Here is a 15,901-nt window from a genome sequence, read left to right as displayed (position 1 = left end):
CTAGCTATCAGAGAGATGCAAATTAAAACCACAATGAGATACCACTTAACACCAGTCAGAATGGCTATCATAAACAAAGAAACAAACAACAAGTGCTGGAGAGGTTGTGGGGAAAAGGGGACCCTGGTCCACTGTTGGTGGGATTGCAGACTGGTACAACCACTATGGAAAGCAGTATGGAATTTTCTAAGAAAACTAAAAATGGACGTGCCTTTTGACCCAGCAATTCCACTGCTAGGAGTATATCCTAAGAACCCTGAAGCACCAATCCAAAAGAACCTATGCACCCCGATGTTCATAGCAGCACAATTTACAATAGCCAAGAGTTGGAAGCAACCTAAATGCCCATCGGTCGATGACTGGATCAAAAAACTATGGTACATTTACACAATGGAATTCTATGCTGCAGAAAGGAAGAAGGAGCTCCTACCCTTTGCAACATCATGGATGGAGCTGGAAAGCATTATGCTGAGCGAAATAAGCCAGGCAGTGAAAGACAAATACCATATGATATCACCTTTAACAGGAATGTAAACAACAAAACAAACAAGCAAGCAAAATGTAACCAAAGACAGTGAAATACAGAACGTGCTGACAGGGTCCAGAGGGTAGAGGGGAGAGAAGCACAGAGTAAAAGGGGATGGACTCACATGAATAAGTATGAAAGACACATGGACAATAACTAAGACGTGGGGCTGAGATGGGAGGGGGGTGGGGAGCACTGGGGGGGTGCAGGGCTGGGAATACAAGAAAGAAAACTGTACTTGAACAAAAGTTAAATAAATTAAAAAAATAAAAATAATAATAAAAATAAAAATAAATAAAAATTAAAAAAAAACCAAATAAAACAAAAGTAAAGTCCAGTAAGTCACACACACTGCAGGGACTTCTCTGGTCCATCACTCTCTTGTAAGCAAAGTCCTAGCCCTGAGCTTCACAAGGCCAAAGATGGGTTGTACACCCTTCAAAAGAGAGGCCAGGTGGTTTCATGACCTGCACCTCCCCTGGTACTTGACTTTTAGGGTACCCTTCTGTGGATTTTGCTCAGCTCCTTCTGCAAAAAAACAAAACAAAACAAATCAACCCAACTTCAAAGTTCCCTCTCGCCACTCACTCTTTAAATCACCTTAATCTGCATCACTGAAATAAGGAAATCACACTCAGCTTCCAGTTCTGCCCACTCCTTGCTTTTCCTATACCTGTGAGCACCTAAGGGATTGCCTATGGGAAGGGACCCCCTGACAGCCCCACACTCATCCTTTTGCCCTGCCCTCTCTGACAGTGGATCAGATCTCATGGACATTGAAAGGATGACAAAGTAATATTATGAGCAACTATATACCTAGAAATTTGGTAACTTAAGATGAAATGGACCAATTCCCTGGAAAACACAATTTATCAAAAGTCACACAAGGGAAACAAACCCATGTCCCTATGGTCAATTAATATTTGACAAAGGGGACATAAGCATCAAATGGAGTAACAAATAGCCTCTTCAACAAATGGTGGTAGGAGATATGGACAGCTACATGCAAAAAATGAAACTTGACCACCAACTTACACCACACAAAAAAATAAACTTCCGATGGATAAAAGACTTAAATATAAGTCGTGATACCGTGAAAGTCTTAAAGGAGAACAAAGGCAGGAAAATCTCAGATGTTCCACAAAGCAATATTTTCACTGATATATCCCCTAGAACAAGAGACATAAAGGAAAGAATAATCAAATGACACTTTATCAAAATAAAAAAGCTTCTGCATAGCTAAAAAAAAATCAGCAAAATAAAAAGGGAACCAACCGTGTGGGAAAATATATTTACCAATGATACCTTGGACAAAGGTTTGATTTCCAACATATATAAAGATCTCATACAACTGCACTCCAGGAAGACAAACAATCTAATTTAAAAATTGTCAAAGGACCTGAACAGACACTTCTCCAAGGAGGACATATAAAGGACTCACAGATGTATGAAAGGATGCTCAGCATCACTAGCCATCAGAGAGATACAAATTAAAACTACAATGAGATACCACTTCACATGGGTCAGAATGGCCATCATAAACAAAGCAACAAACAAGTGCTGGAAAGGTTGTGGAGAAATGGTAATCTTAGCATACCATTGATGATGATATAGACTGGTGCAGCCACTGTGGGAAACAGTATGGAATTTCCTTAAAAAACTAAATGTGGAACTGCCTTCTGATCTGGCAATTCACTGCTGGGATTATACACTAAAAATCCTAAAACACCAATTCAGAAAAACCTATGGACCCCAATATTCATAGCAGCACAATTTATGATAGCCAAGTGCTAGAAGCTACCTAAGTGCCCACCAGTAAATGAGTTGATCATAAAACCATGGTACATTTACACAATGGGATACGTATATAGCAGAAAGAAAGAAGGAACTCCTTCCCTTCACAACAGCATTGATGGAACTGGAGAGTATTATGTTAAGTGAAATAAGCCAGGCGGTGAAAGACAAATGCCATATGATCTCACCTATAAGTGAAACCTAATCAACAAAACAAATAAGCAAGTGAAATATAACCAGAGACATGGAAATAACAAACTGAGAGTGACCAGGTGGATGGGGGATGGGCATAATGGGGGAAAGAAGGGGAAGGGTCACCAAGAAACATGTATAAAGGACCCATGGACAATGCTAAAAGGCAGTAGGATTGAGGGTTGAAGATAGGGGTTGGTAGGGCAGGGGAGAGTGGTGTGGGGGAAATGAAGAAAACTATACTTGAATAACAATAAGAAATAAAGAGATGCACTAAAAAATAAAGCATTAAAAAAACCACTCAAGGAGAGGTTTTTAATCATGGTGGTGGGTATATAAATGTAGTACTCTAATCCTCCCACAACCACATCAAAATGACAACTCAGCTACAGAACAACCATCATTCAGAACCACCTAAAATCTAGCTGAACACAAGACCTACACATAAGGATAAAAAGAACTATGTTGAGACTAGTAGGAGAGATAAGATGTGAAACAGATTGATCCTACACCCAATTGTGGCAGTTAAAAATCAGGAGAAATAGCTCAACTGCAGAGATCTCTCCTGAGAAGTGAGGGGTTCCAGATCTATACCAGGATCCCTAGCCCAGGGTTTCAGTGCCAGAAAGAGAAATCCACATGACTGCTGGCTGTAAAAACCAGTGGGGATCATGGCTGAATAAGAGGAGGGCTGCTAAAGTCCCAGGCATTCCTCCTAAAAGGCCCATGCATGGACTTACTCAGACTCACTTGTTCTGAGCTCCAGCACTGGTATAGCAGCTTGAAATATACCAGGGACATATAGGGAGGAAGTGAATTGTCTGATATCAGGGCAAAAGTGGGGAAGGGGGAGAGGGACAGCTTTTTCCCAGGCAGAAGTACTGGCAGAGGCTACTGTTCCTTTAATGGATACTTCCCCTACAGAGTCAAGAGATAGGCACCATAAATGAGTTGCCATAAGCTTGGCTCATTCTGAATCACAATGATGATTCCCCTAGGCACCACCCAATCAAACTTTTGGACCTAGTGGCTTTTCCATACAAATTACCTGTGTTGGATCATGTTTCAGACTTTCCTAAAATCTCCCAAACAAGCAGTATCTAGCCTCACATGCTCCGTACCTCTTGCTAAATGCCCCAGGATGAGCACTAGTGGCAGCCAGCCTTGGTCTGCAGCTTGGTCTCTTCTGGCCACCTCTAGTCCCAGCACAAGTATTAGACATCTGCAGATCACTTTGTAGCACATGCTGGGTAATTGTGGGAAGAATTCAGGTGGCACTGACCTTGGCCTATACCTCTTAGGAGTCCCCAAAGCCAATGTACCTAGTGGATAGCCACCTTCACAAGCCACACACTCTAGGGGCAAACTCAGCATACACCAGAGATCCACTGTAAGTCCTGCTCTGTGGGGTCAGCCCCTGCATAGCTGGTCCTCTATGGTGATTACAGTGAGGTCTTGCAGCCAATTGGCTTGGAAACAAATACCTCCCATTGAGGTACCAACAGCAATCAAGGCTCAACTATAACAGGAAGGTCTATACAACCCACATGGGGGCCTCACCTGGAGTTCCCAGCTTGGGTGATTGACAAAGCTGTACCACTGGACCCTACGGGACACCTACTGCATAAGGCCACTCTACCAAGTGTGGGAGACATAGCAGTTCTACCTAATATACAGAAACAAACACAGGGAGGCAGCAAAAATGAGGAGACAAAGAAACATGTTCTAAATTAAAGAGCAGAACAAAACTCCAGAGATTAAAAAAATAAACAAAAAGAAGACAAGCAATCAGGAAAGAATAGATTAACTTAGGGAGGACTTCAATAAAAAAATATAAAATATAAAAATTGGAATGGAAACATAAAAAAGAACCATCCAGAAATGAATAATACAATAACTAAAATGAAGAAGACATTATAGAGAATCAACAGTAGAGTAGATAAATCAGAGGATCGAATCAGAGGTTTGAAATATAAGAAAGCCAAAAACTCCTAATCAGAACAGCAAAAAAATAAAAATAAATGAGGATAGTATGAGAAGCCTCTGGGACAACTCCAAGTGCATCAACATTCACATCATGGAGGTGCTGGGGGAGAAAAGATAGAGCAAGGAATTGAAAACATATGTGAAAAAATAATTACAAAAAAATTCCCTAACTTGGTGAAGGAAATAGACATAGAAGTCCAGGAAGCTCAGAGAGTCCCAAACAAGATCAATCCAAAAAGACCCATACCAAGACGCATCAAAATAAAATGCCAAAGATAAAGATACAGAATTTTAAAAGCAGCAATAGGAAAATAGTTGGTTACCTACAAGGGAGTTCCCATAAGACTATCAGCTGATTCCTTAACAAACTTTGCAGGCCACAGGAGACTGTCAAGAAATATTCAAAGCAATAAAAAGCAAAGACCTACATCCAAGATTACTCTACCCAGCAAAGCTATCATTTAGAATCAAAGGACAACAAAAGAGCTTCCCAGACAAGAAAAAGCTAAAGAAGTTCATCACCACTAAACCAGCATTACAAGAAATGTTAAGGATCTTCTAAAATTGCAATAAATTCCTACCCATCAGCAATTGCTCTAAATGCAAATGGATTACATGCTTCAATCAAAAGACACATGGAGACTACAAGAGACTCACATCCAGTCTACAAAAGAAACACACAGACTGAAAGTAAAGGGAGAGAAAATTATATTTTATGAAAATGGAAACAAATGAACAAATAAAAAGCTGGGGTAACAATATTTACACCAGAAAAAAATAGACTTTAAAACAAAGGCTATATCACAAGAGACAAAGAAGGACCAAGCAATTCCACTTCTAGGTATTTATCCACAGAAATTCAAAACACTAAATTGACAAGATATATATACATTTAATTGTTCATAGCCAAGATATGGAAGCACCATCCTAAGTGTCCATCAGTAGATGAGTGGATAAAGAAGTGGTACATATATACAATGGATTATGACTCAGTCATAAGAAGAATGAAATTTTGCCATCTGAAACAACTTGGTTAGACCTAAAGAGTATTGTGCTGAGTGAAATAAGTCAGACAAAGAAAAGCAAATGACTTATGGTTTCACTTATATGTGGAATCTTTTTTAAAAAATATATTTTATTGATTATGCCATTACAGTTGTCCTATTTCCCCCCTCATTCCCCTCCTCCCTGCACACCCCCTCCCGCACCATTCCCCCCTTTAGTTTATGTCCACGTGTCTCAAGTTCTTTAGATTCTGTATTTCCCATACTATTCTTGCCCTGCCCCCTGTCTATTTTCTACTTACCATCTATGCTACTTATTCTCTGTACCTTCTCCCCCTTCTCCTCTTCCCACTCCCCTGTTGATAACCCTCCATGGGATCTCCATTTCTATGGTTCCTGATCTAGCTGTCCTCTTGGTTTGCTTTTGTTTTAGGTGTGGTTGTTAATAACTGTGAGTTTGCTGTCCTGTCACTGTTCATATTTTTATCGTCTTTTTCTTAGATAAGTCCCTTTAACATTTCATATAATAAGGGCTTGGTCATGATGAACTCCTTGAATTTCACCTTATCTGAGAAGCACTTTATCTGCCCTTCCATTCTAAATGAAAGCTTTGCTGGATAGAGCAATCTTGGCTGTAGGTCTTTGGATTTCATGACTTGGAATACTTCTTTCCAGCCCCTTCTTGCCTGGAAGGTCTCTTTTGAGAAATCAGCTGACTGTCTGATGGGAACTCCTTTGTAGGTGACTGTCCCCTTATCTCTTGCTGCTTCTAGGATTCTCTCCTTCATTTTCATCTTGGCTAATGTAATGATGATGTGCCTTGGTGTGTTCCTTCTTGGGTCCAACTTCTTTGGGACTCTCTGAGCTTCCTGGATTTCCTGGAAGTCTATTTCCTTTGCCAGATTGGGGAAGTTCTCCTTTACTATTTGTTCAAATAAGTTTTCCACTTGTTGCTGTTCCTCTTCCCCTTCTAGTACCCCTATAATTCGGATGTTGGAATGTTTAAAGATGTCCTGGAGGTTCCTAAGCCTCTCCTCATTTTTTTGAATTCTTGTTTCTTCATTCTTGTCTGTGTGGTCATTTTTTTCTTCCTTCTGGTCCATCCCCTTGATTTAAGTCCCACTTTCCTTTCCATCACTACTGGTTTCCTGTGCATTTCCCTTCATTTCACTTAGTGTAGCCTTCAATTGTTCCTCTAATATGTGACTAAAATCAACCAGTTCTGTGAGCATCCTGATCACCAGTATTTTGAACTGTGCACCTGATAGGTTGGCTATTTCTTGGTCACTTACAGTTATTGGTTCTGGGGCTTTGAGTTCTTCTTGAGCCATAATATTTTGGCCTGTTCATGCCTGTTATATATGAGGGGCAGAGCCCTAGGTGTTCACCAGGGTGGGGGTGCTCAGTTGCAGGGTTGTGACGCTGTATATGGGGGTGGGGTCCAAGAGGGGCAATGGTGGTCCCCTCTGCTGCTTCCTGCTGCTGGAGCCTGTGCGGTCTGTCTCACTGCTTCCTACTTTCACCTGGTTTATCTGCACGCGAATGTGTGACTGCAGTCAGCCTGCTGCCTTGCGCCCTCACTGGGTCTGCCCATCACAACTCCATGCCTGGGATCTGCCAACTGCCGCCCATGTGCCTAGATCGATCTGGCCGATCTTTCCTGCTTGACCCTGCTCCAACCCAGCTCCGCCAGCCGCTGGCTCTGCCCCTCTTACTGGTCTGGCTGAACAGTTCATTGTTGTCGGACTTCCATATAGTTCAATTTTCTGTGTTTTGGTTGTGTTTTTGTTACTAAAACTGTGTTGTCTTTAAACTTGGTTGTGCAAGGAGGCATAGTGTTTCCACCTACACCTCCATCTTGGCTGGAAGTTCTTATATGTGGAATCTAAAAACAAAATCAATGAACAAGCAGAACAGAAACAGACCTATAGATACAGAGAATATTTTGGCAGTTGGCAGGGGGTTGGTGGGATGAGTAAAAAAGGTGAAGGGATTTAAAAGTATGAATTGTTAGTTACAGGATAGTCATGAGGATGGATATAATGAGCATCATATGGAATGTAGTCAATAATATTGCAATAATATTGGAATGTAATTGTGTATGGTGTCAGATGGGTACTCAATTTATCAGGGTGGTCGCTTACAAAGTTATATAAATATCTAATCACTGGGTTGCACACCTGAGACTAATAAAATATTGTATGTCAACTGTAACAAAAATAGAAAATTAAAGTAAAAAACCTCACTACTCACACAAGAAGAAATAGACAATATTAATAGGCCTATATCACCAAAGATTTCTACCAAATATGTAGGAAGAAATGATACCAATCTTGGCAATACCTCCCAGGAAACAGAAACACAGAGAACACTTTCTAACCCATTTTATGAGTATTACTAAAACTAGATTAAAAGACATTAAAAGAAAGGAAAAACTATAGGCTCTCTCCCCTCATTCTCATCTCTTAGCCCCCTATCATCCTTCACTTAGGAAATTAGAAGCCTCCAGGATGGAATTGCTCCTTCTGGTCTTTCCAAAAATTATCCTTCATTCTACCAATCAAGTGATCTTTAAAATATTCAAAAAACACTGGTCATATCATGCATCTCCACAGCTAAGAATATGCCACATTTTCATGGCATTCAAGGCCTTTCAGGATTATAACCTTTTCAACCTGCTTTGTATCTCACCCGTTTCTGCCCAGATTGCACTGAATTTCATGCAATTCCTGAGATGTTCCATATCTTCTCTTACTTCAGTATCTCTGTACTGGATCTGTTATGAATGTGGAAGGAACATGTACAGATGCATATATGTACACACACATGGGCACAGATATATCCTCATATGCAGCAGCTGCAATTTTCTACCTCAGCACTTACTCCTGTTTTTATGTGTTATTGTGTGTCTCTCCCATACTTGTGAGAAACTTCATAGGTAGACTGTGCCTTACGCATCCCTGCAGGAGTTCAGTACATGCTTGCTGAGTGAATAGATGGATGAGTGAATAAATAGATGAGTGAGTGGGTAGGTAGATGCATGGATGTATGGATAGTTGTGTGGATGGATAGATGAATGCACAGATTGATAAATGGCCACTGGGAGTATCACCTTGCTCTTCATCCCAGGAAAGCAGGTGAAGCATTGCCCCTGATGGAAAGTCCTAGGATATTTGCAAGTTTCTGTTCCTTGGGGGTGAGATGATTTCTTTTTAGATTAGGCGCCCTTGTCCAGTCCTGAGGTATGTCAATGTGGCTGAGCACAAGTGTGTAGGTGCTTTGCTGGTTCTCAAAGTCCTCTTCAGAGCTTCTGGGAGGTCTAAAGCTCACCACTGAAATGTGTTTTTGGAGCATGATTGAACTGAAGTACAGGAGAGTAGATAAGAAAATGCTGGACTTCCGATCAAGATGGAGATATAGGTAAATATGCCTCACCTCCATGCACAACTATAGCAAAAAATGCAAATACACAACAAAATAATTATTGCCCAGAATTGTCAGAAAATAGAGCTATGTGGAAGTCCAACAACCAAGGATCTAAAGAAGCCACATGTATCCAGATAGGTAGGAAGGGCAGAGATGCAGAGAGGTGTGGAGACACGGAGAGGTGCAGAGACAGGAACAGGCAGTGCCCTCATCCACATGTGGTGGATAAAAAACAGGAGGGATACCTTGGTTTCCCAGTCCAGACCACCCAGCCCAGGGTTCCAGCACCAGGAAGATAAGTCCCTATAACTTCTGGCTATGAAAACCAGTGGGGGTTGGGGCAGCAGAAGAAACTGTGAGATTCCCAAGAGATCCCTCTTAAAGGCCCTGCAAAGGACTTAGGACTCACACAGGCCAAACCCTTCTGGGATTCAGCAAAAAAGCAACAGGTGGAAGGGCACCAGTGTCATAAAGGGAGAAAAGGAAGAGCAAGTGCTGGGAGACTGCTTCCTCCTGGGCAGAACTCCAGAGGCCAAGCAGTGGCATTGTCCCTCTGTGAGCCCTTCCCTACACAGAGCAATAGAGTGGTGACACATGTTGCCCTGCTCCAGCAATTACCTAAGACTCTATCCCATGCCACTTACAGGTGAGATTTTCACAATAGGCCATACTACTAAGTCAGAGACTCAAAGCAGGTCTACTGAATATACAGAAACAAACACAGGGAGGCTGCCAAAATGAGGAGACAAAGAAATATGGCCCAAATGAAAGAACAGAACAAAACTCTAGGAAAAGAGCTAGACAAAATGGAGATAAGCAACATGTCAGATGCAGAGTTAAAAACACTGGTTATCAGGATGCCCTAGGAACTCATTGAGTGCTTCAAGAGCATTAAAAAAAACCAGGCAGAAATGAAGGTTTCATTAAGTGAAATAAAGAAAAATCTACAGGGAACCAACAGTAGAGGGGATGAGGCCAAGAATCAAATCAATGCTTTGGAACACAAGGAAGGAAAAGCATTCAATCAGAACAGCAGGAAGAAAACAAATAATAATAAAAACAAGGATAGGCTTAGGAACCTCTGGGACATCTTTAAATGTATGAACATCTGAGTCATAGTAGTGCCAAAAGGAGAAGAGGCAGAGCAAGAAATCGAAAACTTACTTGAAAAAATAATGAAAGAAAACTTCCCTGATTTGGTGAAGGAAATAGACATCCAAGTCCAGGAAGCACAGAAAGTCCCAAACAAGATGGACCTGAAGAGAACCATACCAATACACATAATTAAAATGTCAAAGGTTTAATGTAGAGGACCTTGAAACAGCAAGAGAAAAGCAGATAGTTACATACAAAGGAGCTCCCAGAAGACTGTCAGCTGATTTCTCAAAATAAATTTTGCAAGCCAGAAGGGACTGGCAGGAAGTATTCAAAGTGAGAAAAAGCAAGGACCTACAACTAAGATTACTCTATCCAGAAAAGCTATCATTTAGAATTGAAGGGCAGACAAAGTGCTTCCCAGAGAAGGTAAAGCTAAAGGAGTTTATCATCACCAAGCCATCATTACATGATATGTTAGAGCGACTTATTTAAGAAAAAGAAGAACAAAACTATGAACATTAAAATGTCAATAAGTTCACAACTATCAACAGCTGATTGTAAAAACAAATTAGGAAATCAAGCAGAACAGGAACAGAATTGTAGACATGGAGATCATTTGGAGGGATATCAGTTGGGAGAGGGAAGCGGGGTACAGGGAGGAAAGATGCAAGGAATTAGAAGCACAAACTGGTAGGTACAAAGATAGACAAGAGGATGTTAAGAACAGTGTGGGTAATGGAGTAGCCAAAGAACTTATATGCATGACCCATGGACATGAACTAATGGGGGTGATTTTTGGAGGGAATGGGGGTACTGTGTGGAGCATGACAAAAGGAAAAAATTGGGACAACTGTAATAGCATAATAAATAAAGTATATTTTAGCCCTGACTTTTGTGGCTCAGTGGATTGAGTGCCCACCTGAGAACCACAGGGTCACCAGTTTGATTCCCAGTCAGGGCACATGGCTGGGTTGCAAGCCAGGTCCCCACTAGGGGGGCACGTGAGAGGCAACCACACATTGATGTTTTTCTCCCTGTCTTTCTCCCTTCCTTATCCTCTTTCTAATAATGAATAAATAAAATCTTTACAAAAATGTATCTTAAGAAAAGAAAAAGAAAATGCTGAAAGGTGATTGAGGAGGTGGGGTTGGGGAGAAAATCAAAGTGTTGTTGAGACAAGGATGGGGTCAGAGTATGCCAGGTGGTGTGCAAAGCATTTTGTCCAGAGCCTGTCATTTAATGTACATGAGAACCCTATGAAGACATCCCACCTCACAAATGAAGAGATTTGGATCTAAGCAGCAATACCAACATTGAGACTCTGGTCTATGGAATGCCAGCACAGAAGGGCCCCCTACCCTGGAAGGCTGACAAAGCATTGCCCTAGCAAGGGGGCCAAGTATTCTGTGGGCAGAAAGGGCACTGGGGACTGCATGAGGGATTGAGAGATTTAGAAGATGTCTTATGCCACCAGCTAATTGCCTGTTCCCCACATCTCTGGAGGCAATGGGCCCTCACATGGAATTCATCACCCCAAGGAAAATGAAGACTGAATGGCTGGCCTAGGTGGGAAGGGCCACCACTTGGTGGAAGTCAGCACAACCCAGCAGGTGATAGGGATCTTAGCTGGACCACACCAGTCCAGGCAGTCAAGACAGTTAAATATTGGTAGTTTCATAGGGCTCAATCTAATATAGTGTTGATATATAAGTATGTAATAAAAACAAAGTATGTTTGATAGTATAATGCCATTTTTGTTAAAAAAAAACCTGCCATTTTGCCAATTTTTGCCAGATATATCTTTCCTGAAAGTAATTATATTAAACTGTTAACTAGTTTCTTCTGGAGAGAGGGATTGGGGTGGGAAGTAGAGGGAGGGAGGTGGAAGGAGACTTTCCCTTCACATGATGCTTCTTTCTGTCATGTTTGGCTTTTCCATATGCATAGATTACTCTTATTATTTATTTTACTGTCCATAAGGCTGTCTAAGGTGCTTGAAATCCCCCCTCCCCACAGTGAGGACTATCTGCAAATATCAGCTACCAACCTCAGTGACAGGGAGGAATGAGAGGAGCTGATAGCAGCAACCCCAATGAGTTGTGATCTCTTGTTGCTTTGGCAGTGCACACCAGGGAAATGGGCCTCTGAGCCCAGATTCTGAGGCTTTCCCTGTACCCTGATCCAGCCAGGAATAGCTCAGCCCCTCTCTGCAGCCCAGGGCCCCAGAGAGCCTGCAGAAGGACATATTCCTCTGCTGAAAGGAAGTGACACCCTACTTAAGTTGGCCAAGCACAAGAGTGATGTCCACAGGTTGCCATTCCTGTGAAGACATGGGACTCTCAGTCCGGGAGGTACCTATCCCTAAGAGGTGACCCTGGCCCAGAGACACAATGTTCCTGGGTCTTCACCTGGGCTTCCTTCTCTTCTGCCCAGGTAAGCCCAAAATGAAGCTGTAAAGCCATAGTCTTCCATCCTGTCCTTTCTTAGTGGGCATAGGGTCTGGTCACCCCCACTGCCAAAAACCTTGTCATATGTGACAATGTAGAGCTAAAAGACCCTAATCTGAACAGGTACTTTCTTTACATCTTTGTGCTGCTGCTACCTTCTCCCCTTCTCCCCACCATGGATATCTTTCCCCCACAGCCTCTTTCTCTGCCATTCCCCCTCCTCAAGCTGTCTTGGCTCCTTTGATCTTCGCCCCTGACTTCCTGATGCCTACCTTTCCTTTTCCTAGTCTCTCCTGATCACCCTGCAATGAAGGAACATGATGCCTCTACATTGATTAATTGAGGAGGTAGATAAGAGGGTCTAAACTGGCACTAGATTCAAAACCTAGCCTCACTTGCAGCTTTACTTCCACTACAAACTACTCTAGACCTTTATTCAATGCACATTTGTAAGTACCCAGTCTCTGCCAAGCCGTGGGTGAATGCAATGAAAACAAGGGGACAGAGGAGGTTCAGCCCCTGCTCTCAAGGCATTCATAGTCCAGTGGCATTGAGCCAAGCATTCACCCTATTTCAACTCAGTGTTTTTCTTGTGACAAATGTACTGTTCTTTCTCCCTAAACAACTTTTTATATATGGACTGAGTGAGAATGTGAAAGCAAGAGCCTTGGTTAGCCATGAAACACAGTTATGTAGATGCATTTAGGTGACTTGGATGGGTATTCCCTCCTGTCACCTTTGCCCAGACCTGGGCCCCCCTAGTACTTGCCCATGTTGAGGATGCAGCAGAGCCCAAGAGAGACACACAGGGTGGAGGTCCTCCTGAAAGAGGCCCCTGAGGGCCAGCCAGCAGGTGTCCAGTGGGTTTAGGTGTTGGGGAAAGCCTTCTGTAGAAAGTGTGTGGAGGTGAGTTGTTCATTCAGGAGTGTACTCCTGGTATAAAGAGCCCCACACAACATTTTGGTGTTTTTCAAACTAAAATTCTGAACAAAACTTAGAGGAGTTTTATGGCTGAGAACAAAATTCAAGTCCAGAGTTATAAAGTAGAACCAGAGGGGGAAGCCTATTTTTAAGGAATTAACAAACCCAATTTAGGAGATTTGGGATGGGACCCCACACCCACCAGAAGCCTGACCTTGGCCAGTCCCTACCAATGTCTGTCTCTCAAATGTCTTCCTCTGTGAACTGGGATGGATGCCCACCATGCTGAAAACTCAGGTGAGGCAGCTAAGGGAGCCCTCACTGCCGGCCTTCCCTCAGTCACTCCTTTCCTGGACAAACCACAGGTCTCCCAAAGGAGGCTTTGAGACCAGATAGGCAGGGTCCTACCTCACTCTAGTGTCCAAGCCATCATCCAGAAGTGACTAACTTGATCATTCACAATTGTCCTCTCAAGCACTCATGTGACTTGGAGAAACTCAAGTTTCAGAGTCAAGCCCCAGCTCAGCTCCTTCCTGTGGGCACTTCAACTTGTATTGTCCTCAGTCTCCATATCCATGAAATTGAGGCAACAGCACCATTGTGCTGTGAGTGTATGCTGTGATGGCACATGCAGCATAGCTGATATCTGCCAGGTTCCCCTGGGATATCCTCATGCCACCTGATGCCATGGTGAGGCCCTCCCACTTTGAGGAGGTTACTGGGCTCGGGCAGCCTCTGTAACTGCTTCCCCCCTTGGCCAGTACACCTGCCTTCCTGTAGCAGAGGGCCAGGACTCTTCTCCCCCCTCCTTGGTCTCTCAGGCTGGCTCTCAGCCTGAGGGACCAAGACTCTGGGCTGGTGTTTCTTGTTTCCAGGCTCCTAAAGTGAAGCTTTACCTCTCTACTTCATAGGCCTGTCCCACCTTGTTGGCAGGTGAGCCTTATAGTATTTACCCATGTTTGAGCCTCCCAGTACCCCACTTGCCAAGCCACTCTCCTCTGAGAGGTGACCTACTCCTCCCATTCTCCCAACTGACAGGACAAAGGCCTGTAGGCCCAGTGCGTTCAATAGGCAGAGAAGCTCCCAGGTGCCCCCTTACCTTATCAGGACTGGTGGCTGGCTGACTCCCTTCTCCTCCAGCCTAGGCACTATGAAAGAGCAGGACAGGAGGCAGTGCCAGGGTTCAGGGTGTGGAGGAGAGTATGGAAAGCAGAAAAGGACAGAAGGTCCTGAGGAGGAAATGGCCCAGCACTCTGGACTCACGTAATTTATTACTGGACTTTGTCCTTAGTATACAGGCTTATCCACTCCCACAGGCTTCTGCAACCCCAGCAAGCAGAGCCTCACAGCACTGTGATCTTTAACCCTGGCCTCCTCAGCAGAGAGTCCTCACAGGCCATCAGAGCTCTTACTCATATACATTTTGCTGGCCATCAGCAAAATCCCTAGTGACAATTAGCCAGCTGATCATTCAGGGAGCTCAGCATCTTCCCAGGATTCAGGAGGACTCCAAAGAAGCTGACAGCAGGAAGTTTGCTCCCAAACACCTGTGTTCTAACTTGAGGCACACACAGAGGAGACAGTCAGGAAGCCTTATCAAGCACATAGATTCCCAGTAGTTTCCCTGGGAACAAAGAGTCTGGCTTGGGCTGGAACTTGAACAAAGGGAGCATTTTTGCTGTGAGCCAAATACAGGCCCTTCTGAAGGGAAGGACATCCAGCTGTGTGCCTCAGGAGAGGCCAGACTGCAGGGCACAGCAGTCCCTGGAAGTCAGCGTGAGGGTGAGGGTTTTAAAGATATTGGTTTGGAGGAAAAAAAGAAAAAGATACTGGTTCGCTGCAACCCTGTGCTTGGGTAAAGGGATGCCCCAGCAGTCCTGTAGCTGGCCAGCCAGATTCCTTCACTTTCCCAGTACGTGGAGTAACTTGGGAGCTGCAAGCAGAGATGTGGTAACTATCATTTTTATGTAGAGTTGAGATGATGGCTGTGTGGCAACCCTGATGCCAGGCCTCTACTAGGGACAGAAACCAAGTGCTGGTGAGAGAAAGGGAAGAGAAGAGCCACAGACATGGAGGCCCTATGTGGCCCTGGAGAGAAGCTGTGGCTGGCTGATAGCTTCCTGAGTTTCCTTTACTTCCTGCAGGGTAGAGGGAGGAGGAGGTTTGTAGAGTCCCCAGTTTCCTTCTGCTAAAAGCTTCTTTTGTTGAGACAGCTTGAAGGGGTTTCTGTTTCTTATAATTGACCAGCCATGACAAGGAAGGTAAACAATTGGGAGGTGACTTAATGAGGGGCCATTAGGAGAAAGGTGTGCTTTCAGCCTTTTAGCCAGCCCCCTACTTGCTCCCCACCAGAAGCACTGTGCTCAAGTTCCACCTTGGTGCCAACTAATTTCCCACACTCTAAAATCTCGTCTGGTTTCTGGGCCAGTACTTGCTTTTGGGGGGGGGGCTTCACATGGCACACGTTTTCTCTGGTTTAGAAAGATACCATTTAACTCCCACATGGA

At 43.5% G+C, this 15,901-nt stretch overlaps 1 protein-coding gene across 2 annotated transcripts in view; it reads right to left on the bottom strand.

The window, feature by feature from the left end:
* MYO7B (myosin VIIB) overlaps nt 1-14,643 on the bottom strand; it is a 118,291-nt gene extending 103,648 nt beyond the window's left edge. For both annotated transcript variants that reach the window (XM_037069957.1, XM_037069966.1), the window contains exon 1: nt 14,491-14,643. The gene's annotated coding sequence lies outside the window, so the exon portion shown is untranslated. The remainder of the gene's footprint in view (nt 1-14,490) is intronic.
* Nucleotides 14,644-15,901: the final 1,258 nt, after the last annotated feature.

The sequence above is a fragment of the Sturnira hondurensis genome, unplaced genomic scaffold, assembly GCF_014824575.4.
Source record: "Sturnira hondurensis isolate 20B ecotype Veracruz unplaced genomic scaffold, ASM1482457v3 Scaffold0001304, whole genome shotgun sequence".
NCBI classification, from domain to species: Eukaryota; Metazoa; Chordata; class Mammalia; order Chiroptera; family Phyllostomidae; genus Sturnira; species Sturnira hondurensis.
Note: the sequence above shows the minus strand (reverse complement) of the source record. Positions and strands in the feature narration are given on the sequence as shown.